The 23,468-nt window shown below is 40.9% G+C and overlaps 5 non-coding genes across 5 annotated transcripts; all 5 read left to right on the plus strand.

Moving 5' to 3' along the window:
* The first annotated feature begins 2,704 nt into the window (after positions 1-2,704).
* Positions 2,705-2,776, plus strand: TRNAC-GCA. Its single transcript has one exon. It is a non-coding gene; the product is annotated as a tRNA-Cys (tRNA).
* A 3,927-nt stretch (positions 2,777-6,703) lies between these two features.
* TRNAC-GCA lies at positions 6,704-6,775 on the plus strand. The gene has a single exon. It is a non-coding gene; the product is annotated as a tRNA-Cys (tRNA).
* Positions 6,776-13,685: 6,910 nt separating this feature from the next.
* On the plus strand, positions 13,686-13,757 carry TRNAC-GCA. Its single transcript has one exon. It is a non-coding gene; the product is annotated as a tRNA-Cys (tRNA).
* A 1,990-nt stretch (positions 13,758-15,747) lies between these two features.
* TRNAC-GCA lies at positions 15,748-15,819 on the plus strand. Its single transcript has one exon. It is a non-coding gene; the product is annotated as a tRNA-Cys (tRNA).
* A 4,396-nt stretch (positions 15,820-20,215) lies between these two features.
* On the plus strand, positions 20,216-20,287 carry TRNAC-GCA. Its single transcript has one exon. It is a non-coding gene; the product is annotated as a tRNA-Cys (tRNA).
* Positions 20,288-23,468: the final 3,181 nt, after the last annotated feature.

A 23,468-nucleotide genomic window follows, 5' to 3' on the forward strand; every position in this document is an offset into this window, starting at 1 on the left:
AAAAGGCCTTTTTTTTGTAGTGAAAAAAGTTCAATTTACTAGGAAAGTATAGCAATTCTAAATTTGATGCACCTAATAACATAGTCTTAAAACATATTAAGTAGAAATGAACAGGATTAAAAAAGAGAAATGGATAGACCAACAATCATGTGAGATATTTCAATATTCCTCTTTTGTGAATTGATAGAACAAGCAGATATAAGAGCGGGAAAATAAAGAAGGTTTGAACAACATGATTAACAAACTTATTTAATTAACATGTAAAGATCATTACACTCCATAGTTGCAGAACTTGCCTTTTTTCCCCTAAGCACACACGGTATACTGACAGAAATTGACTGTATACTGAACGTAAAGCAAGTCTTCACAAATTCCAAAGCAATTAGATCACAAAGAATATGTTTTCTGACTAAAATAAAGCTAGAAATCAATAACATAAAAAAAATTCTAAAAGATACAACAAATAACCAGAAAACTCCTATACGTTTGGAGTTTAAAAATTATATGCTAAATAACTGATGGAGAAAAGCAGTAATTGCAGTTGAGTTAGCAATTAGAACATATTTTTATTTAAATGATGATGAAAACACTACATATTGAAACTTGTCAGTTGCAACTATAGTAGTACTCAGAGGGCAATGTATAGCCTTAATGGATCTACAGTATTATGAAAAGAAAAAGCAAAAATTAACTAACTAAGTGTCTATCCCCCAAAAAGGCATGACGGGTACAATAAAATAAACCCAAAGAAATAAGGAAGAAAATAATAAAAATTAATTAGTGAAAGTATAAATTGATGAAATAAAAAACAAATTTATGCCCTGGGTGGATTGGCTCAGTGGTTAGAGAGTCAGCCCTCGGACCAATGAGTCATGGGTTCAATTCCTGTCAAGGGAATGTACCTCGGTTGCAGTTTGTCCGCAGCCCTGGTCTGGTCATGCGGGAGGCAGCCAGTTGATGTGGTTCTATCTCGTCAATGTCTCTCTCTGCGTCTCTCTCTGTCCCTCTTTCCTACTCTATCTGATGATAAACAGAAAAGTACCCTTGGGTGAGGAATCAAAAAAAAAGAAAACAAATTTATGAGATAAGGTCAATGAAACAAATATTGTTCTTTGAAACAAATAACGAAAAGGATAACCCAGACAAGACTGACAAAGTAAAAAGAAAAACCACTAATAACCAATATAAGGAATTAAAAAGCAGACATTACTACAATATCCAAAGATGTTAAAAAGATCGTAACAATATTATGAGTGACATCATGCCAATTAAATGCCAATATTAAGATGGCATGGCAAATTTCCTAGAAAAATACACCTTACTTGAGTAGAGAAGAATCCTTAGTCTGATAGATGGTGCTGGTCCTCTCTTCCTCCTCATTACGCCACTCTAGTTGGTGTAGCAGAACAAAGCTGGTTCAAGGAGACAATACAAGATTTTGGCTGATACTGGTACTAGTATGCCAACCTCCTGTGCAATTAGTGGCAAAGCTCCATGCTCTCCTGTCTTTCAGCAAGGTTCTTTCCTTCATTCCAAGGCTTCCACTGTTATGTAGTCCTTCCAAACTTCTCTGTAAATATATAAAGGTGGCACAAACTAAAAATGTCTCCTAGAATACCGGGGAGGGTATATCTAATTGTGTCCAGCTCAAGAATATGTTTTCTTCGGGGAAAGAAAGTATGGGGAAATATAGACATCCTGATGTATTGTTTGTAACTTCTCTCTAATAAAACCTTACTTTACACTGACACTAGTAGTATTTGTCCTCTGGCTTAGTTTTACCAAAATTGACACAAGAAGAAAAAGAAATCATGAATTATTCTTTAACTACTGAGGACATGGAATTCATAATGAAAATATTTACCATTGTAAAAAACCCTCCAGACACAGGTAGTTTCAATATGTGTTATACCAAACACTTAAAGAACAATGCAAATTATTATTTTTATTATAAGTTACATGAACACTTCTGGAGAATAAAAACTGAAGCAGTGGTATATTTTCCAGCTCATTTAATGAAATTAGTTTAATGATATATAAAAAAAAAATCAAACACACACACAAAATCAAAGACAGGATAAGAAGACAAAACAACCGTCCAATATCACTGGTCAACATGGATTTCTAAACCATAAACAAAAGTATTAGGAAATCAAAGAACTGTATTGGCATAAGACCATTAACACTTTTAGGGCCTCCTATGTCTGCTCATCCGCATACTTTTGTCAATTTCTTGGAGTGGATCATTCTCTATCTATATTAACTGAAGAAATGGGAGTTGGGACGGTCATCCCGTGTCCTAGTTATATTTTAGTAGAAAGTACCCTCAATGGAATGTCAGGCCATGAGGGTCAGCCCCTCTACAAGTGGGTTTGGATAGACACCTCAATGAGGTGGAGTTTGTGTTTCTCAGGCACCCACCATGATGGCACAGGTGTTTAACCTGAAGGTCATACTGACAGCCAATGTCAGAGCTTCTCCAGGCTGCTTGCCACACCCCGGGACTGTAGGCCAGGACACAGGCTTTGGGCTTCTGAGGAGGGAGCCTGTCTCCTGTTGTACAACAGCTTGATGAGTTTTCACTGAAGCAGGTCTGGGAACTCCCAACAGAGGTCCATTCTGAAGTGGCAACTCATAAGTTTATAGGTAGCCTGGGTGTGGCTGTAGAGATGAACAGTGTTAATTAAGTCATACCATAGCAGAAGGGGGTATAGCTCAGGGGTAGAGCATTTGACTGCAGATCAAGAGGTCCCCGGTTCAAATCCGGGTGCCCCCTGTGTACCGTTTTGAATAGTCTTCCCAGCTCCCTTCACAGCCCGCCTTCCATCTGACAAGCACGCTGGGAGGTGAAGTCCTGAAGGAGGCTGAGGACTCAGGAGGCTGCAGTCCAGTCACACTGCTGGACTCATTAAGGGTGAAGGTGAGCTGTTCCCTGCAGACCTCTGGCTCAACTGGAGCACCCGGCCAACGTCAGCTTTATTTTCTAAGTGTCAGAGCCTCCCAGGTGCCCAGGGGTGAGTTAGACAGTGTTACCTTGGATGAGTTGCTCAATCTCTCAAGCTGATTGGCTATTTTAAACAAGTTTCTGGTTCCTGTCAAGTCTAAGAGTATCCAATTCCAGATGAACAAAGAATCTGTCTGTCTGTTAGGGTTAGGGTTCTCTCTCTACCCCTTTCCCTCTGTCTCTCTCTCCCTGCATCATGTGTGCCTAGTCCCACCTGGGACCCACAGACCTTGAGGGCTACTGAGGACTGTGAAGCAGAAACTGGACACTGGGCTTTATCTGGCCCTGCTGAAGACACAGATGGACTTCTTCCACGGCACGACTTAGGGAAATGGTATTTTGGAAGGCCAGGGGCAGGGGCAGCCATCACCAGTAAACCACCTTGCCACCTCACAACCTCCCATGCACGGGTCCTGGAAATGCTCTTCTCAAGACCCCTTGGGAGAGCCCGACTCCCACCCACAGTAGAAGGAGCATTTCTGTGACCCAATGTCGGAGGCCCATGGTTAGTGCAGAGAGAGTCTGTGAGGAAAGTGCTAGAGTTCTGACTTTGCACCAAGAGGGGCCCAAGCACCAAGAGGGGTCAGTTCAATTCCTGGTCAGGGCAAATGCCCAATTGTGGGCCAAAACCCCAGTGGGGGGCATGCAGGAGGCAGCTAATCAATGTTCTCTCTCATCCATGTTTCTATCACTTTCTCCCTAACCCTTCGTATCTCTCTAAAATAAAAAATAAAAATAAATAAAAACAACAACGCTTCAACTATATGTTGTTCATTGGAGACACATATAAAACATAAGGATACAGTCATTAAAAATAAAACAACAGAAAAATATTCTAGGAACAACTATATGTAGTGTGGCTATATTATTACCAGATGAAATAGTTTTGAGGCAAAAAGGGATTTTAAAAAGCCCTTTTTTTGTAGTGACAAAAGTTCAATTCACCAGGAAAGTATAGCAAAGCAAAATCTGATGCACCTAATAATATAGCCTTAAAACATATTGAGGAGAAATGAACAGAATTAAAAAAGAGAAATGGATAAACCAACAATCATGTGAGATATTTCAATATTCCTCTTTTGTGAATTGATAGAAGAAGCAGACATAATACCGGGAAAATAAAGAAAGTTTGAACAACATGATTACCAAACTTACTTAATTAACATGTAAAGATCATTACACTCCATAGTTGCAGAACTTGCATTTTTTTCCAAAGCACACAAGGTATACTGACAGAAATTGACTGTATACTAAACATAAAGCATGTCTTAACAAATTACAAAGCAATTAGATCAAAAAAAAAATGTTTTCTGACTAAAATAAAGCTAGAAATCAATAACAAAAAAAATACTAAAAGATCCAACAAATAACTAGAAAACTTCTATACGTTTGGACTTTAAAAATTATATGTCTAAATAACTGACTGAGAAAAGCAGTAATTGCAGTTGAGTTAGGAATTAGAATATATTTTTATTTATTTATTTTTTTGGTACGTGCCCCTAGCGGGAACCGAACCTGGGAGTCTCTGGTCCGCAGGCCAACACTCCAACCGCTGAGCCAAACCAGCCAGGGCAGAATATATTTTTATTTAAATGATGATAAAAACACTACATATTGAAACTTGTCAGTCGCAACTATAGTAGTACTCAGAGGGCAATGTATTGCCTTAATGCATCTACAGTATTATGAAAAGGAAAAGCAAAAATTAACTAACTAAGCATCTATCCACCAAAAAGGCATGATGGGGACAATAAAATAAACCCAAAGAAATAAGGAAGAAAATAATAAAAATTAATTAGTGAAAGTATAAACTGACGAAATAGAAAACAAATTTATGCCCTGGGTGGATTGGCTCAGCGGTTAGAGAGTCAGCCCTCGGACCAATGAGTCATGGGTTCAATTCCTGTCAAGGGCATGTACCTCGGTTGCAGTTTGTCCCCAGCCCTGGTGTGGTCGTGCGGGAGGCAGCCAGTCGATGTGGTTCTATCTCGTCAATGTTTCTACCTGCGTCTCTCTCTGTCCCTCTTTCCTACTCTATCTGATGATAAACAGAAAAGTATCCTTGGGTGAGGAATCAAAAAAAAGAGAAAACAAATTTATGAGATAAGGTCAATGAAGCAAATATTGTTCTTTGAAACAAATAACGAAAATGGTAACGCAGACAAGACTGACAAAGTAAAAAGAAAAACCACTGATAACCAATATAAGGAATTAAAAAGCAGATATTACTACAATATCCAAAGATATTAAAAAATTCGTCACACAATATTATGAGTGACTACATGCCAATTAAATGCCAATATTAAGATGGCATGGAAAATTTCCTAGAAAAATACGCCTTACTTGAGTAGAGAAGAATCCTTAGTCTGCTAGATGGTGCTGGTCCTCTCTTCCTCCTCATTACTCCACTCTAGTTGGTGTACCAGAACTAAGCTGGTTCAAGGAAACAATACAAGATTTTAGCTGATAATGGTAGTAGCATGCCAACCACCTGTGCAATTAGTGGCAAAGCTCCATACTCTCCTGTCTTTCAGCAAGGCTCTTTCCTTCATTCCAAGGCTTCCACTGTTATGTAGTCCTTCCAAACTTCTCTGTAAATATATGCGGTGGCACAAACTAAAAATGTCTCCTAGAATACCGGGGAGGGTATATCCAATTGTGTCCAGCCCAAGAATATGTTTTCTTGGGGGAAAGAAAGTTTGGGGAATTACAGACATCCTAATGTACTGTTTGTAACTTCTCTCTAATAAAACCTTACTTTACAATGACACTAGTAGTATTTGTCCTCTGGCTTAGTTTTCCCAAAATTGACACAAGAAGAAAAAGAAATCATGAATTATCCTTTAACTACTGAAGACATGGAATTCATAATAAAATGTTTACCATTGTAAAAAACCCTCCCGGCACAGGTAGTTTCAATATGTGTTATACCAAACACTTAAAGAACAATGTAAATTATTATTTTTATTGTAACTTACATAAACGCTTCTGGAGAATAAAAACTAAAGCAGTGGTACCCTTCCCATCTCATTTAATGAAATTAGTTAAACACACAAAAAAACAAAGACCGGATAAGAAGACAAAACAACTGTCCAATATCACTGGTCAACATGGATTTCTAAACCATAAACAAAAGTATTAGGAAATCAAAGAACTATATTGGCATAAGACCATTAACACTTTTAGGGCCTCCTATGTCTGCTCAGCTGCATACTTGTGTCAATTTCTTGGAGTGGATCATTCTCTATCTATATTAACTGAAGAAATGGGAGTTGGGACGGTCATCCCGTGTCCTAGTTATATTTTAGTAGAAAGTACCCTCAATGGAATGTCAGGCCGTGAGGGTCAGCCCCTCTACAAGTGGGTTTGGATAGACACCTCAGTGAGGTGGAGTTTGTGTTTCTCAGGCACTCACCATGATGGCACAGGTGTTTAACTTGAAGGCCATACTGACAGCCAATGTCAGAGCTTCTCCAGGCTGCTGGCCACACCCAGGGACTGTAGGCCAGGACACAGGCTGTAGGGCTTCTGAGGAGGGAGCCTGTCTCCTGTTGTACAACAGCTTGATGAGTTTTCACTGAAGCAGGTCTGGGAACTCCCAAGAGAGGTCCATTCTGAAGTGGCAACTCGTAAGTTTATAGGTTGACTGGGTGTGGCTGTAGAGATGAACAGTGTTAATTAAGTCATACCATAGCAGAAGGGGGTATAGCTCAGGGGTAGAGCATTTGACTGCAGATCAAGAGGTCCCCGGTTCAAATCCGGGTGCCCCCTGTGTACCATTTTGAACAGTCTCCCCAGCTCCCTTCACAGCCCGCCTTCCATCCGACAAGCACGCTGGGAGGTGAAGTCCTGAAGGAAGCTGAGGACTCAGGAGGCTGCAGTCCAGTAACACTGATGGACTCATTAAGGGTGAAGGTGAGCTGTTCCCTGCAGTCCTCTGGCGGCAACTGGAGACCCGGCCAACGTCAGCTTTGTTTTCTAAGTGTCAGAGCCTCCCAGGTGCCCAGGGGTGAGGTAGACAGTGTTACCTTGGATGAGTCGCTCAATGTCTCAAGCTGATTGGCTATTTTAAACAAGTTTCTGGTTCCTGTCAAGTCTAAGAGTATCCAATTCCAGATGAACAAAGAATCAGTCTCTCTGTTAGGGTTAGGGTTCTCTCTCTACCCCTTTCTCTCTGTCTCTCTCTCCCTGCATCGTATGTGTCTAGTCCCACCTGGGATCCACAGACCTCGAGGGCTACTGAGGACTGTGAAGCAGAAACTGGACACTGGGCTTTATCTGGCCCTGCTGAAGACACGGCTGGACTTCTTCCATGGCACGACGGAGGGAAATGGGACTTTGGAAGCCCAGGGGCAGGGGCAGCCATCACCAATAAACCACCTTGCCACCTCACAACCTCCCGTGCATGGGACCTGGAAATGCTCTTCTCAAGATCCCGTGGGAGAGCCCGACTCCCACCCACAGCACAAGGAGCATTTCTGCGACCCTATGTTGGAGGCCCATCGTTAGAGCAGAGAGAGTCTGTGAGGAAGGTGCTAGAGTTCTGACTTTGTTCTGTGGACTACAGGAGCCCTGCACACGGCAAAGAAACAACACAGTCAACTCCTTTATTTCAGGACATCACTTAGGAGACATTACAAAGAATGGAGTTTGCCGCCAGACAAGGAACTAATATGACCTTTTTAAGCACCTACTATGTGCTAGTACCATGCTGGGAAATTTATCTTAAGTTGCCATATTTGTCACAAAAACTTGTCCCCATTTAAGGGAAAGAAACGGTAATGAATAGAGTTCAAGAGCTCGCCCAACAACACACAGAGCAAGGAACCCCATGCAGAGGAGAAAAGGAATTCTGGAGAACTTACAGGATAAAACCATAGAACTAGGTGACTGATGAGATGGAGAGATGAGGAATAATTTGAGGAAGTGCAGTCATATCATGAAGATTACCCTAATCCAAAGTGAAATAGGAGGAGGTTGGAAACCTATTCTTATTTAGGGTAGAGACTTGGTTGTGCTTTTGGCAGGGGAAGGAACAGGACTGAGAAAGAACTGAATTCAGTTAAGGAACAAGAGTACTGATAAAGCCCGTCCGGTGTGGCTCAGTGGTTGAGTACCGACCCTGCACCAAGAGGGGCCAGTTCGATTCCTGGTCAGGGCACATGCCCAGGTTGTGGGCCAAATCCCCAGTGGGGGGCATGCAGGAGGCAGCCAATCGATGTTCTCTCTCATCCATGTTTCTATCTCTTTCTCCCTCTCCCTTCATCTCTCTCTAAAATCAAAAATAAAAATAAAATAAAATAAAAAACAACAACACTTCAACTATATGTTGTTCATGGGAGACACATATAAAACATAAGGATACAGTCATTAAAAATGAAACCACAGAAAAATATACTAATGACAACCTTATGTAGTGTAGCCATATTATTACCAGATGAAATAGTTTTGAGGCAAAATGGGATTTTAAAAAGCCCTTTTTTTTGTAGTGACAAAAGTTCAATTCACTAGGAAAGTATAGCAATTCTAAATTTGATGCACCTAATCACGTAGTCTTAAAACATATTACGATAAGTAGAAATGAACAGGACTTCCGGTCAAGATGGTGGCGTAGGTAAACGCGGTATGGAGTCCTCCCACAACCACATCAAAGTTACAACTAAACTACAGAACAACCATCATTCAAAACCGCCTGAAATCAAGCTGAATGGAAGTCGTACAACTACGGAACTAAGGAAAAAAAAAAAAGCAGCTACATCCAGACCGGTAGGAGGGGCGGCGGCGCGAGGGGGGGGGCGGCGGCGCAGCGGCGAGACGGGCTGGTCCCACACCCAAGCGTGGTGGATAAAAATCAGGAGGATCCCGTGGCTGGGAAGGTCCTTCCTGAGGACTGAGGGTTCCCCGTCCCACACCAGGTGTCCCGTTCAGGGTTCCAGTGCCAGGAAGAGAGTCCCCATAACTTCTGGCTGGAAAAACCAGCGGAAACTGAGGCTCAGGGAAGCTGAAGCGGCTGGAGCCCCAGGCAGCTCCTTAAAGGGCCCGCGCACGGACTTATCAGACTCTCTCCCTCTAAGCTCGGAGGGGAGGCAGCTCGAAGGGCACCAGAGACACACAGGGAAGAACTGAGCTGTTTGGCACTGGAGCGAGAGCTGGAGAAGGGGCTTCCTCGGGGACAAACGTGCTGTCAGAGGCCTTTGTTCCTTTGGTGAGCCCTTCCTGGGGGCGGCAGACAGAAGCCATATCTGGGACTCCAGCAACCTGGCTCACACTCGTAGCCCCGCCCTGGTGACTCCCTGAGGCCCCGCCCCGTCCCACACAACTTTCAAGCTGTTGCCACTTGCTTAACCATAGGATTGGCCGGTCTTGGATCCTGCTTCAGGCTTTTCCTAAATTCTTTCAAACGAGCAGCACCGGGTCTCAGCGAGCCCCATACCTCTCATTAAGTAATACACAGAAACAAACACAGGGAGGCAGCCAAAATGAGGATACAAAGAAACAGGTCCCAAATGAAAGAACAGAACAAAACCCCAATAAAAGAACTAAGCGAAAGGGAGATAAGCAACCTAACAGATACTGAGTTCAAAATACTGCTTATAAGGATGCTCAATGAACTTAGTGAGAACCTCAGTGAACTTAGGGAGGGCATCAAGAGCATAAAAAAGTACCAGTTAGAAATCATGGATACACAGTTAGAATTAAAGGAGGCATTAACTGAAATAAAGAATAATTTACACAGCTTCAATAATAGAGTATGTAGATCCAAGGAGCAAACCATCGATTTGGAATATAAGGAAGCAAAAAATCCCCAATCAGAAGAGCAAAAAGAAAAAAGAATCCAAAAAAATGAGGATAGAGTAAGGAGCCTCTGGGATAACTTCAAGCGTGCCAACATTCGCATCTTGGGGGTGCCCGAAGGAGAAGAGAGAGAACAAGAAATCGAAAACCTGTTTGAAACAATAATGGCAGAAAACTTTCCTAACTTGGTGAAGGAAACAGACATACAACACAGAGAGTCCCAAACAAGATGAACCCCAAGAGGCCCACACCAAGACACATCATCATCAAAATGCAAAAGGTTCAAGACAAAGAGAGAATATTAAAAGCAGCAAGAGAAAGGCAGCTAGTTACCTACAAGGGAGTACCCATTAGGCTGTCAGCTGATTTCTCAAAAGAAACTTTGCAGGCCAGAAGGGAGTGGCAAGAAATATTCAGAGTGATGAAAACCAAGAACCTACAACCAAAATTACTCTATCCTGCAAAGCTGTCATTTAGAATCGATGGACATACAAAAACTTTCCCAGACAAGAAAAAGTTAAAGGAGTTCATCACCACCAAACCGTTATTATATGAAATGATGAAGGGTCTTTTTGAAGAAAAAGATAAAATGTATGAACAAACAAAATGGCAATGAATACATATCTATCGACAATGGAATCTACAAACAAAATGAACAGGAAGAACAGAAACATTCTCATAGATACAGAGAACATTTTATTGGTTGCCAGTTGGGAATGGGGTTGGGGGAATGGGTGAAAAAGGTGAAGGGATTAAGAAGCACAAACTCATTGCTAGACTGACAAACCTCAAAGGGAAAAGGGTTGGGGGGGGGTGGGAAGAAATAAACCAAAGAACTTATATGCATAACCAATGGACACAGACAATAGTGTGGGAAAAGGTGGGAGAGGGGCGGGAGTGGGGAGGAGGGGGTCAATGGGGGAAAAATGTGGAACATCTGTAATACATTTTACATCCAACAATAACGATTTGGAAAAATAAAAAAAAAATAAAAAAATAGAAATGAACAAAATTAAAAACGAGAAATGGATAAACCAACAATCATGTGAGATATTTCAAAAATCCTTTTTTGGGAATTGATAGAACAAGCAGACATAATAGCAGAAGAATAAAGATTTGAACAACATGATTAACAAACTTACTTAATTAACATGTAAAGAACATTACACTCCATAGTTGCAGAACTTGCCTTTTTTTCCCTAAGCACACATGATATACTGACAGAAATTGACTGTGTACTGAACATAAAGCACGTCTTAACAAATTCCAAAGCAATTAGATCAAAAAGAAAATGTTTTCTGACTAAAATAAAGCTAGAAATCAATAACAAAAAAAAATTCTAAAAGATACAACAAATAACCAGAAAACTACTATAGGTTTGGACTTTTAAAATTATATGTCTAAATAACCGACGGAGAAACGCAGTAATTGCAGTTGAGTTAGGAATTAGAATATATTTTTATTTAAATGATGATGAAAACACTACATATTGAAACTTGTCAGTTGCAACTATAGTAGTACTCAGAGGGCAATGTATAGCCTTAATGCATCTACCGTATTATGAAAGGAAAAAGCAAAAATTAACGAACTGAGCATCTATACACCAAAAAAGCATGAAGGGGACAATAAAATAAACCCAAAGAAATAAGGAAGAAAATAATAAAAATTAATTAGTGAAAGTATAAATTGATGAAATAGAAAACAAATTTATGCCCTAGGTGGATTGGCTCAGCGGTTAGAGAGTCAGCCCTCGGACCAATGAGTCATGGGATCAATTCCTGTCAAGGGCATGTACCTCGGTTGCAGTTTGTCCCCAGCCCTGGTGTGGTCATGCGGGAGGCAGCCAGTCGATGTGGTCCTATCTCGTCAATGTTTCTACCTGCGTCTCTCTCTGTCCCTCTTTCCTACTATATCTGATGATAAACAGAAAAGTACCCTTGGGTGAGGAATCAAAAAAAAAAAGAAAACAAATTTATGAGATAAGGTCAATGAAGCAAATATTGTTCTTTGAAACAAATAACGAAAAGGATAACCCAGACAAGACTCACAAAGTAAAAAGAAAAACCACTATTAACCAATGTCAGGAATTAAAAAGCAGACATTGCCCTGGCCGGTTTGGCTCAGCGGTTAGAGCGTCGGCCTGTGGTCCTGAGAGACCCGGGTTCACTTCCCGCTAAGGGCACGTACCTCGGTTGCAGTTTGTCCCCAGCCCTGGTCGGTTGTGCGGGTGGCAACCACTCGATGTGTCCCTTCACATCGATGTTTCTCTCTCTCTGTTCCTCTCTCTCCCTCCCACTCTACCTGAACAAAAAAAAATAAAGGAAAAAAAAAATAAAAAGCAGACATTAGTACAATTTCCAAAGATGTTAAAAAGATCGTCACACAATATTATGAGTGAATTTATGCCAATTAAAAGCCAATATTAAGATGGCATGGAAAATTTCCTAGAAAAATACGCCTTCCTTGAGTAGAGAAGAATCCGTTGTCTACTAGATGGTGCTGGTCCTCTCTTCCTCCTCATTACTCCACTCTAGTCGGTGTAGCAGGACTAAGCTGGTTCAAGGAGACAATACAAGGTTTTAGTTGATAATGGTACTAGTATGCCAACCTTCTTTGCAATTAGTGGCAAAGCTCCATGCTCTCCTGTCTTTCAGCAAGGCTCTTTCCTTCATTCCAAGGCTTCCACTGTTATGTAGTCCATCCAAACGTTTCTGTAAATATATGTGGTGGCAAAAACTAAAAATATCTCCTAGAATATAGGGAGGGTATATCCAATTGTGTCCAGCCCAAGAATATGTTTTCTTGGGGGAAAGAAAGTTTGGGGAATTACAGACATACTGATGTATTGTTTGTAACTTCTCTCTAATAAAACCTTACTTTACACTGACACTAGTAGTATTTGTCCTCTGGCTTAGTTTTCCCAAAATTGACACAAGAAGAAATAGAAATCATGAATTATCCTTTAACTAGTGAGGACATGGAATTCATAATGAAAATGTTTACCATTGTAAAAAACCCTCCAGGCACAGGTAGTTTCAATATGTGTTATACCAAGCACTTCAAGAACAATGTAAATTATTATTTTTATTATAAGTTACATGAACACTTATGGAGAATAAAAACTAAAGCAGTGGTACCTTTCCCAGCTCATTTAATGAAATTAGTTTAATGATATAAAAAAAACAAAGACAGGATAAGAAGACAAAACAACTGTACAATATCACTGGTCAACATGGATTTTTAAACCATAAGCAAAAGTATTAGGAAATCAACAAACTATATTGGCATAAGACCATTAACACTTTTAGGGCCTCCTATGTCTGCTCAGCTGCATACTTTTGTCAATTTCTTGGAGTGGATCATTCTCTATCTATATTAACTGAAGAAATGGGAGTTGGGACGGTCATCCCGTGTCCTAGTTATATTTCAGTAGAAAGTACCCTCAGTGGAATGTCAGCCTGTTAGGGTCAGCCCCTCTTTAAGTGGGTTTGGATAGACACCTCAATGAGGTGGAGTTTGTGTTTCTCAGGCACCCACCATGATGGCACAGGTGTTTAACTTGAAGGCCATACTGACAGCCAATGTCAGAGCTTCTCCAGGCTGCCGGCCACACCCAGGGACTGTAGGCCAGGACACAGGCTGTAGGGCTTCTGAGGAGGGAGCCTGTCTCCTATTGTGCAACAGCTTGATGAGTTTTCTGTACCGCAGGCCGATGCTCCAACCGCTGAGCCAAACCGGCCAGGGCACAGCTTGATGAGTTTTCACTGTAGCAGGTTCGGGAACTCCAAAGAGAGGTCCATTCTGAAGTGGCAACTCATAAGTTTATAGGTAGCCTGGGTGTGGCTGTAGAGATGAACAGTGTTAATTAAGTCATACCATAGCAGAAGGGGGTATAGCTCAGGGGTAGAGCATTTGACTGCAGATCAAGAGGTCCCCGGTTCAAATCCGGGTGCCCCCTGTGTACCGTTTTGCACGCTGGGAGGTGAAGTCCTGAAGGAGGCTGAGGACTCAGGAGGCTGCAGTCCAGTCACACTGCTGGACTCATTAAGGGTGAAGGAGAGCTGTTCCCTGCAGACCTCTGGCGGCAACTGGAGCACCCGGCCAACGTCAGCTTTGTTTTCTAAGTGTCAGAGCCTCCCAGGTGCCCAGGGGTGAGGTAGACAGTGTTACCTTGGATGAGTCGCTCAATCTCTCATGCTGATTGGCTATTTTAAACAAGTTTCTGGTTCCTGTCAAGTCTAAGAGTATCCAATTCCAGATGAACCATGAATCTGTCTCTCTGTTAGGGTCAGGGTTCTCTCTACCCCTTTCTCTCTGTGTCTCTCTCCCTGAGTAAGGTCAATGAAGCAAATATTGTTCTTTGAAACAAATAACGAAAATGATAACCCAGACAAGACTGACAAAGTAAAAAGAAAAACCACTAATAACCAATATAAGGAATTGAAAAGCAGACATTACTACAATATCCAAAGATGTTAAAAAGATCGTAACAATTTTATGAGTGACTTTATGCCAATTAAATGCCAATATTAAGATGCCATGGAAAAATTTCCTAGAAAAATAAGTCTTACTTGAGTAGAGAAGAATCCCTTGTCTGCTAGATGGTGCTGGTCCTCTCTTCCTCCTCATTACTCCACTCTAGTCGATGCAGCAGCATTAAGCTGGTTCAAGGAAACAATACAAGATTTTAGCTGATACTGGTACTAGTATGCTAACCTCCTATGCAATTAGTGGCAAAGCTCCATACTCTCCTGTCTTTCAGCAAGGCTCTTTTCTTCATTCCAAGGCTTCCATTGTTATGTAGTCTTTCCAAACTTCTCCGTAAATATATGCGGTGGCACAAACTAAAAATGTCTCCTAGAATACCGGGGAGGGTATATCCAATTGTGTCCAGCCCAAGAACATGTTTTCTTGGGAGAAAGAAAGTTTGGGGAATTACAGACATACTGATGTATTGTTTGTAACTTCTCTCCAACAGAATCTTACTTTACACTGACACTAGTAGTATTTGTCCTCTGGCTTAGTTTTCCCAAAATTGACACAAGAAGAAATAGAAATCATGAATTATCCTTTAACTACTGAGGACATGGAATTCATAATGAAAATGTTTACCATTGTAAAAAACCCTCCAGGCACAGGTAGTTTCAATATGTGTTATACCAAGCACTTCAAGAACAATGTAAATTATTATTTTTATTATAACTTACATGAACACTTCTGGAGAATAAAAACTAAAGCAGTGGTACCTTTCCCAGCTCATTTAATGAAAATAGTCTAATGACATAAAAAAAAACAAAAACACCACAAAAAACAAAGACAGGATAAGAAGACCAAAAAACCGTCCAATATCACTGGTCAACATGGATTTCTAAACCATAAACAAAAGTATTAGGAAATCAAAGAACTATATTGGCATAAGACCATTAACACTTTTAGAGCCTCCTATGTCTGCTCAGCTGCATACTTTTGTCAATTTCTTGGAGTGGATCATTCTCTATCTATATTAACTGAAGAAATGGGAGTTGGGACGGTCATCCTGTTTCCTAGTTATATTTTAGTAGAAAGTACCCTCAATGGAATGTCAGCCATGAGGGTCAGCCCCTCATCAAGTGGGTTTGGATAGACACCTCAATGAGGTGGAGTTTGTGTTTCTCAGGCACCCACCATGATGGCACAGGTGTTTAACTTGAAGGCCATACTGACAGCCAATGTCAGAGCTTCTCCAGGCTGCTTGCCACAACCAGGGATTGTAGGCCAGGACACAGGCTGTAGGGCTTCTGAGGAGGGAGCCTGTCTCCTGTTGTACAAGAGCTTGATGAGTTTTCACTGAAGCAGGTCTGGGAACTCCCAAGAGAGGTCCATTCTGATGTGGCAACTCATAAGTTTATAGGTTGCCTGGGTGTGGCTGTAGAGATGAACAGTGTTAATTAAGTCATACCATAGCAGAAGGGGGTATAGCTCAGGGGTAGAGCATTTGACTGCAGATCAAGAGGTCCCCGGTTCAAATCCGGGTGCCCCCTGTGTACCGTTTTGAACAGTCTCCCCAGCTCCCTTCACAGCCCGCCTTCCATCCGACAAGCACGCTGGGAGGTGAAGTCCTGAAGGAGGCTGAGGACTCAGGAGGCTGCAGTCCAGTCACACTGCTGGACTCATTAAGGGTGAAGGTGAGCTGTTCCCTGCAGTCCTCTGGCTCAACTGGAGCACCCGGCCAACATCAGCTTTGTTTTCTAAGTGTCAGAGCCGCCCAGGTGCCCAGGGGTGAGTTAGACAGTGTTACCTTGGATGAGTCGCTCAATGTCTCAAGCTGATTGGCTATTTTAAACAAGTTTCTGGTTCCTGTCAAGTCAAAGAGTATCCAACTCCAGATGAACAAAGAATCTGTCTCTCCGTTAGGGTCAGAGTTCTCTCTCTACCCCTTTCTCTCTGTCTCTCTCTCCCTGCATCATGTGTGCCTAGTCCCACCGGGGACCCACAGACCTCGAGGGCTACTGAGGACTGTGAAGCAGAAACTGGACACTGGGCTTTATCTGGCCCTGCTGAAGACACGGCTGGACTTCTTCCACGGCATGACGGAGGGAAATGGGACTTTGGAAGCACAGGGGCAGGGGCAGCCATAACCAATAAACCACCTTGCTGCCCACAATCTCCCGTGCACGGAACTTGGAAATGCTCTTCTCAAGATCCCTTGGGAGAGCCCGACTCCCACCCACAGCAGAAGGAGCATTTCTGCGACCCAATGTTGGAGGCACATGGTTAGAGCAGAGAGAGTCTATGAGGAAGGAGCTAGAGATCTGACTTCGTTCTTTGGGCAACAGGAGCCCTGCACAGTCTAAGAAACAATACAGTCAACTCCTTTATTTCAGGACATCACTTAGGAGACATCACAAAGAATGGAGTATGCCGCCAGACAAGGAACTAATATGACCTTTTAAGCACCTACTATGTGCTAGTACCATGCTGGGCAATTTATCTTATGTTGCCATATTTGTCACAAAACTTGTCCCCATTTAAGGGAAAGAAACAGGAATGGATAGAGTTCAAGAGCTCGCCCAACAACACACAGAGCAAGGAACCCCATGCAGAGGAGAAAAGGAATCTGGAGAAACTTACAGGATAAAACCATAGGACTAGGTGACTGATAAGATGGAGAGATGAGGAATAACTTGAGGAAGTGGAGTCAGATCATGAAGATTACCTTTGTCCAAAGTGAAAGAGGAGAAGGTGGGAAACCTATTCTTATTTAGGGTAGAGACTTGGTTGTGCTTTTGGCAGGGGAAGGAACAGGACTGAGAAAGAACTGAATTCAGTTAAGGGACAAGAGTACAGATAGAGCCCGTCCGGTGTGGCTCAGTGGTTGAGCATCGACCCATGGACCAAGAGGGGCCAGTTCGATTCCTGGTCAGGGCACATGCCCAGGTTGTGGGCCAAATCCCCAGTAAGGGGCATGCAGGAGGCAGCCAGTCGATGTTCTCTCTCATCCATGTTTCTATCTCTTTCTCCCTCTCCCTTCATCTCTCTCTAAAATCAAAAATAAAAATAAAATAAAATAAAAAACAACAACACTTCAACTATATGATGTTCATGGGAGACACATATAAAACATAAGGATACAGTCATTAAAAATGAAACCACAGAAAAATATACTAATGACAACCTTATGTAGTGTGGCCATATTATTACCAGATGAAATAGTTTTGAGGCAAAACGGGATTTTAAAAAGCCCTTTTTTTGTAGTGACAAAAGTTCAATTCACTAGGAAAGTATAGCAATTCTAAATTTGATACACCTAATCACGTAGTCTTAAAACATATTAAGTAGAAATGAACAGAATTAAAAACGAGAAATGGATAAACCAACAATCATGTGAGATATTTCAAAATTCCTCTTTTGGGAATTGATAGAACAAGCAGACATAATAGCAGGAGAATAAAGATTTGAACAACATGATTAACAAACTTACTTAATTAACATGTAAAGAACATTACATTCCATAGTTGCAGAACTTGCCTTTTTTTCCCTAAGCACACATGATATACTGACAGAAATTGGCTGTGTACTGAACATAAAGCACGTCTTAACAAATTCCAAAGCAATTAGATCAAAAAGAAAATGTTTTCTGACTAAAATAAAGCTAGAAATCAATACCAAAAAAAAAAAAAAAAAAATTCTAAAAGATCCAACAAATAACTAGAAAACTCCTATACGTTTGGACTTTAAAAATTATATGTCTAAATAACCGATGGATAAAAGCAGTAATTGCAGTTGAGTTAGGAATTAGAATGTATTTTTATTTAAATGATGATGAAAACACTACATAGTGAAACTTGTCAGTTGCAACTATAGTAGTACTCAGAGGGCAATGTATAGCCTTAATGCATCTACCGTATTATGAAAAGAAAAAGCAAAAATTAACTAACTGAGCGTCTATACACCAAAAAAGCATGAAGGGGGCAATAAAATAAACCCAAAGAAATAAGGAAGAAAATAATAAAAATTAATTAGTGAAAGTATAAATTGATGAACTAGAAAACAAATTTATTCCCTGGGTGGTTTGGCTCAGCGGTTAGAGAGTCAGCCCTCGGACCAATGAGTCATGGGATCAATTCCTGTCAAGGGCATGTACCTCGGTTGCAGTTTGTCCCCAGCCCTGGTCTGGTCATGCGGGAGGCAGCCAGTTGATTTGATTTTATCACGTCAATGTTTCTACCTGCGTCTCTCTCTGTCCCTCTTTCCTACTCTATCTGATGATAAACAGAAAAGTACCCTTGAGTAAGGAATCAAAAAAAAAAGAAAACAAATTTATGAGATAAGGTCAATGAAGCAAATATTGTTCTTTGAAACAAATAACGAAAAGGATAACCCAGACAAGACTCACAAAGTAAAAAGAAAAACCACTAATAACCAATATAAGGAATTAAAAAGCAGACATTAGTACAATTTCCAAAGATGTTAAAAAGATCGTCACACAATATTATGAGTGACTTCATGCCAATTAAATGCAAATATTAAGATGCCATGGAAAATTTCCTTGAAAAATACTCCTTACTTGAGTAGAGAAGAATCCTTTGTCTGCTAGATGGTGCTGGTCCTCTCTTCCTCCTCATTACTCCACTCTAGTCAGTGTAGCAGGACTAAGCTGGTTCAAGGAGACAATACAAGATTTTAGCTGATACTGGTACTAGTATGCTAACCTCCTATGCAATTAGTGGCAAAGATCCATACTCTCCTGTCTTTCAGCAAGGCTCTTTCCTTCATTCCAAGGCTTCCACTGTTATGTAGTCCTTCCAAACGTCTCTGTAAATATATGCGGTGGCACAAACATAAAATGTCTCCTAGAATACCGGGGAGGGTATATCCAATTGTGTCCAGCCCAAGAACATGTTGTCTTGGGGGAAAGAAAGTTTGGGGAATTATAGACATCCCGATGTATTGTTTGTAACTTCTCTCTAATAAAACCTTACTTTACACTGACACTGGTAGTATTTGTCCTCTGGCTTAGTTTTCCCAAAATTGACACAGGAAGAAATAGAAATCATGAGTTATCCTTTAACTACTGAGGACATGGAATTCATAATGAAAATGTTTACCATTGTAAAAAACCCTCCAGGAACAGGTAGTTTCAATGTGTTATACCAAACACTTAAAGAACAATGTAAATTATTATTTTTATTAAAACTTACATGAACACTTACGGAGAATAAAAACTAAAGCAGTAGTATCTTTCCTAGCTCATTTAATGAAATTAGTTTAATGATATAAAAAAACACACACACAAAAAAACAAAGACAGGACAAGAAGACAAAACAACTGTCCAATATCACTGGTTAACATGGATTTCTAAACCATAAACAAAAGTATTAGGAAATCAAAGAACTGTATTGGCATAAGACCATTAACACTTTTAGGGCCTCCTATGTCTGCTCAGCCGCATACTTTTGTCAATTTCTTGGAGTGGATCATTCTCTATCTATATTAACTGAAGAAATCAGAGTTGGGACAGTCATCCCGTGTCCTAGTTATATTTTAGTAAAAAGTACCCTCAATGGAATGTCAGCCATGAGGGTCAGCCCCTCTTCAAGTGGGTTTGGATAGACACCTCAATGAGGTGGAGTTTGTGTTTCTCAGGCACCCACCATGATGGCACAGGTGTTTAACTTGAAGGCCATACTGACAGCCAATGTCAGAGCTTCTCCAGGCTGCTTGCCACACCCCGGGACTGTAGGCCAGGACACAGGCTTTGGGCTTCTGAGGAGGGAGTCTGTCTCCTGTTGTACAACAGCTTGATGAGTTTTCACTGAAGCAGGTCTGGGAACTCCCAAGAGAGGTCCATTCTGAAGTGGCAACTCGTAGGTTTATAGGTAGCCTGGGTGTGGCTGTAGAGATGAACAGTGTTAATTAAGTCATACCATAGCAGAAGGGGGTATAGCTCAGGGGTAGAGCATTTGACTGCAGATCAAGAGGTCCCCGGTTCAAATCCGGGTGCCCCCTATGTGCCATTTTGAATAGTCTTCCAAGATCCCTTCATAGCCCGCCTTCCATCCGACAAGCACGCTGGGAGGTGAATTCCTGAAGGAGGCTGAGGACTCAGGAGGCTGCAGTCCGGTCACACTGCTGGACTCAATAAGGGGGAAGGTGAGCTGTTCCCTGCAGACCTCTGGTGGCAACTGGAGAACCCGGCCAACGTCAGCTTTGTTTTCTAAGTGTCAGAGTCACCCAGGTGCCCATGGGTGAGTTAGATAGTGTTACCTTGGATGAGTTGCTCAATCTCTCAAGCTGATTGGCTATTTTAAATAAGTTTCTGGTTCTTGTCAAGTCTAAGAGTATGCAATTCTAGATGAACAAAGAATCTGTCTCTCTGTTAGGGTCAAGGTTCTCTCTCTGTCTCTCTCTCCCTGCATCATGGTGCCTAGTCCCACCTGGGACCCACAGACCTCGAGGGCTACTGAGGACTGTGAAGCAGAAACTGGACACTGGGCTTTATCTGGCCCTGCTGAAGACATGGCTGGACTTCTTCCAAGGCACGACGGAGGGAAATGGGACTTTTGAAGCACAGGGGCAGGGGCAGCCATCACCAGTAAACCACCTTGCCACCTCACAACCTCCCATGCAAGGGTCCTGGAAATGCTCTTCTCAAGATCCCGTGGGAGAGCCCGACTCCCACCCACAGCAGAAGGAGCTTTTCTGTGACCCAATGTTGGAGGCCCATGGTTAGAGCAGAGAGAGTCTGTGAGGAAGGTGGTAGAGTTCTGACTTTGCACCAAGAGGGGCCCATGCACGAACAGGGGCCAGTTCAATTCCTGGTCAGGGCACATGCCCCGGTTGTGGGCCAAATCCCCAGTGGGGGGCATGCAGGAGGCAGCCAATCAATGTTCTCTCTCATCCATGTTTCTATCACTTTCTCCCTAACCCTTCATATCTCTCTAAAATAAAAATAAAAATAAAAAATAAATAAAAAACAACAACGCTTCAACTATATGTTGTTCATGGGAGACACATATAAAACATAAGGATACAGTCATTAAAAATAAAACAACAGAAAAATATACTAATGACAACTATATGTAGTGTGGCTATATTATTACCAGATGAAATAGTTTTGAGGCAAAAAGGGATTTTAAAAAGCCCTTTTTTTGTAGTGACAAAAAGTTCAGTTCACCGGGAAAGTATAGCAAAGCAAAATCTGATGCACCTAATAATATAGCCTTAAAACATATTAAGTAGAAATGAACAGAATTAAAAAAGAGAAATGGATAAACCAACAATCATGTGAGATATTTCAAAATTCCTCTTTTGTGAATTGATAGAACAAGCAGATATAATACCAGGAGAATGAAGATTTGAACACCATGATTAACAAACTTACTTAATTAACATGTAAAGAACATTACACTCCATAGTTGCAGAACTTGCCTTTTTTTCCCTAAGCACACATGGTATACTGACAGAAATTGACTGTGTACTGAACATAAAGCACGTCTTAACAAATTCCAAAGCAAGTAGATCACAAAGAATATGTTTTCTGACTAAAATAAAGCTAGAAATCAATAACATAAAAAAAAAATTTTCTAAAAAATACAACAAATAACCAGAAAACTCTTATAGGTTTGGACTTTAAAAATATATGTCTAAATAACCGATGGATAAAAGCAGTAATTGCAGTTGAGTTAGGAATTAGAATGTATTTTTATTTCAATGATGATGAAAACACTACATAGTGAAACTTGTCAGTTGCAACTATAGTAGTACTCAGAGGGCAATGTATAGCCTTAAGGCATCTACAGTATTATGAAAAGGAAAAGCAAAAATTAACTAACTAAGCGTCTATCCCCCAAAAAGGCATGAAGGGGACAATAAAATAAACCCAAAGAAATAAGGAAGAAAATAATAAAAATTAATTAGTGAAAGTATGAACTGATGAAATAGAAAACAAATTTATGCCTTGGATGGATTGGCTCAGCGGTTAGAGAGTCAGTCCTCAGACCAATGAGTCATGGGTTCAATTCCTGTCAAGGGCATGTACCTCGGTTGCAGTTTGTCCCCAGCCCTGGTCTGGTCATGCGGGAGGCAGCCAGTTGATGTGGTTCTATCACGTCTATGTTTCTCTCTGTCCCTCTTTTCTACTCTATCTGATGATAAACAGAAAAGTACTCTTGGGTGAGGAATCAAAAAAAAAAGAAAACAAATTTATGAGATAAGGTCAATGAAGCAAATATTTTTCTTTGAAACAACGAAAATGATAACCCAGACAAGACTGACAAAGTAAAAAGAAAAACCACTAATAACCAATATAAGGAATTAAAAAGCAGACATTACTACAATATCCAAAGATGTTAAAAAGATCGTAACAATATTATGAGTGACTTTATGCCAATTAAATGCCAATATTATGATGGCATGGAAAATTTCCTAGAAAAATACGCCTTCCTTGAGTAGAGAAGAATCCTTTGTCTGCTAGATGGTGCTGGTCCTCTCTTCCTCCTCATTACTCCACTCTAGTCGGTGTAGCAGGACTAAGCTGGTTCAAGGAGATAATACAAGATTTTAGCTGATAATGGTAGTAGCATGCCAACCTTCTTTGCAATTAGTGGCAAAGCTCCATACTCTCCTGTCTTTCAGCAAGGCTCTTTCCTTCATTCCAAGGCTTCCACTGTTATGTAGTCCTTCCAAACGTCTCTGTAAATATATGCGGTGCCACAAACAAAAAATGTCTCCTAGAATACTGGGGAGGGTATATCTAATTGTGTCTAGCCCAAGAATATGTTTTCTTGGGGGAAAGAAAGTTTGGGGAATTATAGACATCCTGATGCATTGTTTGCAACCTCTCTCTAATAGAACCTTACTTTACACTGACACTAGTAGTATTTGTCCTCTGGCTTAGTTTTCCCAAAATTGACACAAGAAGAAATAGAAATCATGAGTTATCCTTTAACTACTGAGGACATGGAATTCATAATGAAAATGTTTACCATTGTAAAAAACCCTCCAGGCACAGGTAGTTTCAATATGTGTTATATCAAACACTTAAAGAACAATGTAAATTATTATTTTATTAAAACTTACATGAACACTTATGGAGAATAAAAACTAAAGCAGTGCTATCTTTCCCAGCTCATTTAATGAAATTAGTTTAATGATATAAAAAGAAAACAACACAAAAAAAAACAAAGAC

This window comes from Molossus molossus, unplaced genomic scaffold (genome assembly GCF_014108415.1).
Source record: "Molossus molossus isolate mMolMol1 unplaced genomic scaffold, mMolMol1.p scaffold_m16_p_7, whole genome shotgun sequence".
Taxonomy (NCBI): Eukaryota; Metazoa; Chordata; class Mammalia; order Chiroptera; family Molossidae; genus Molossus; species Molossus molossus.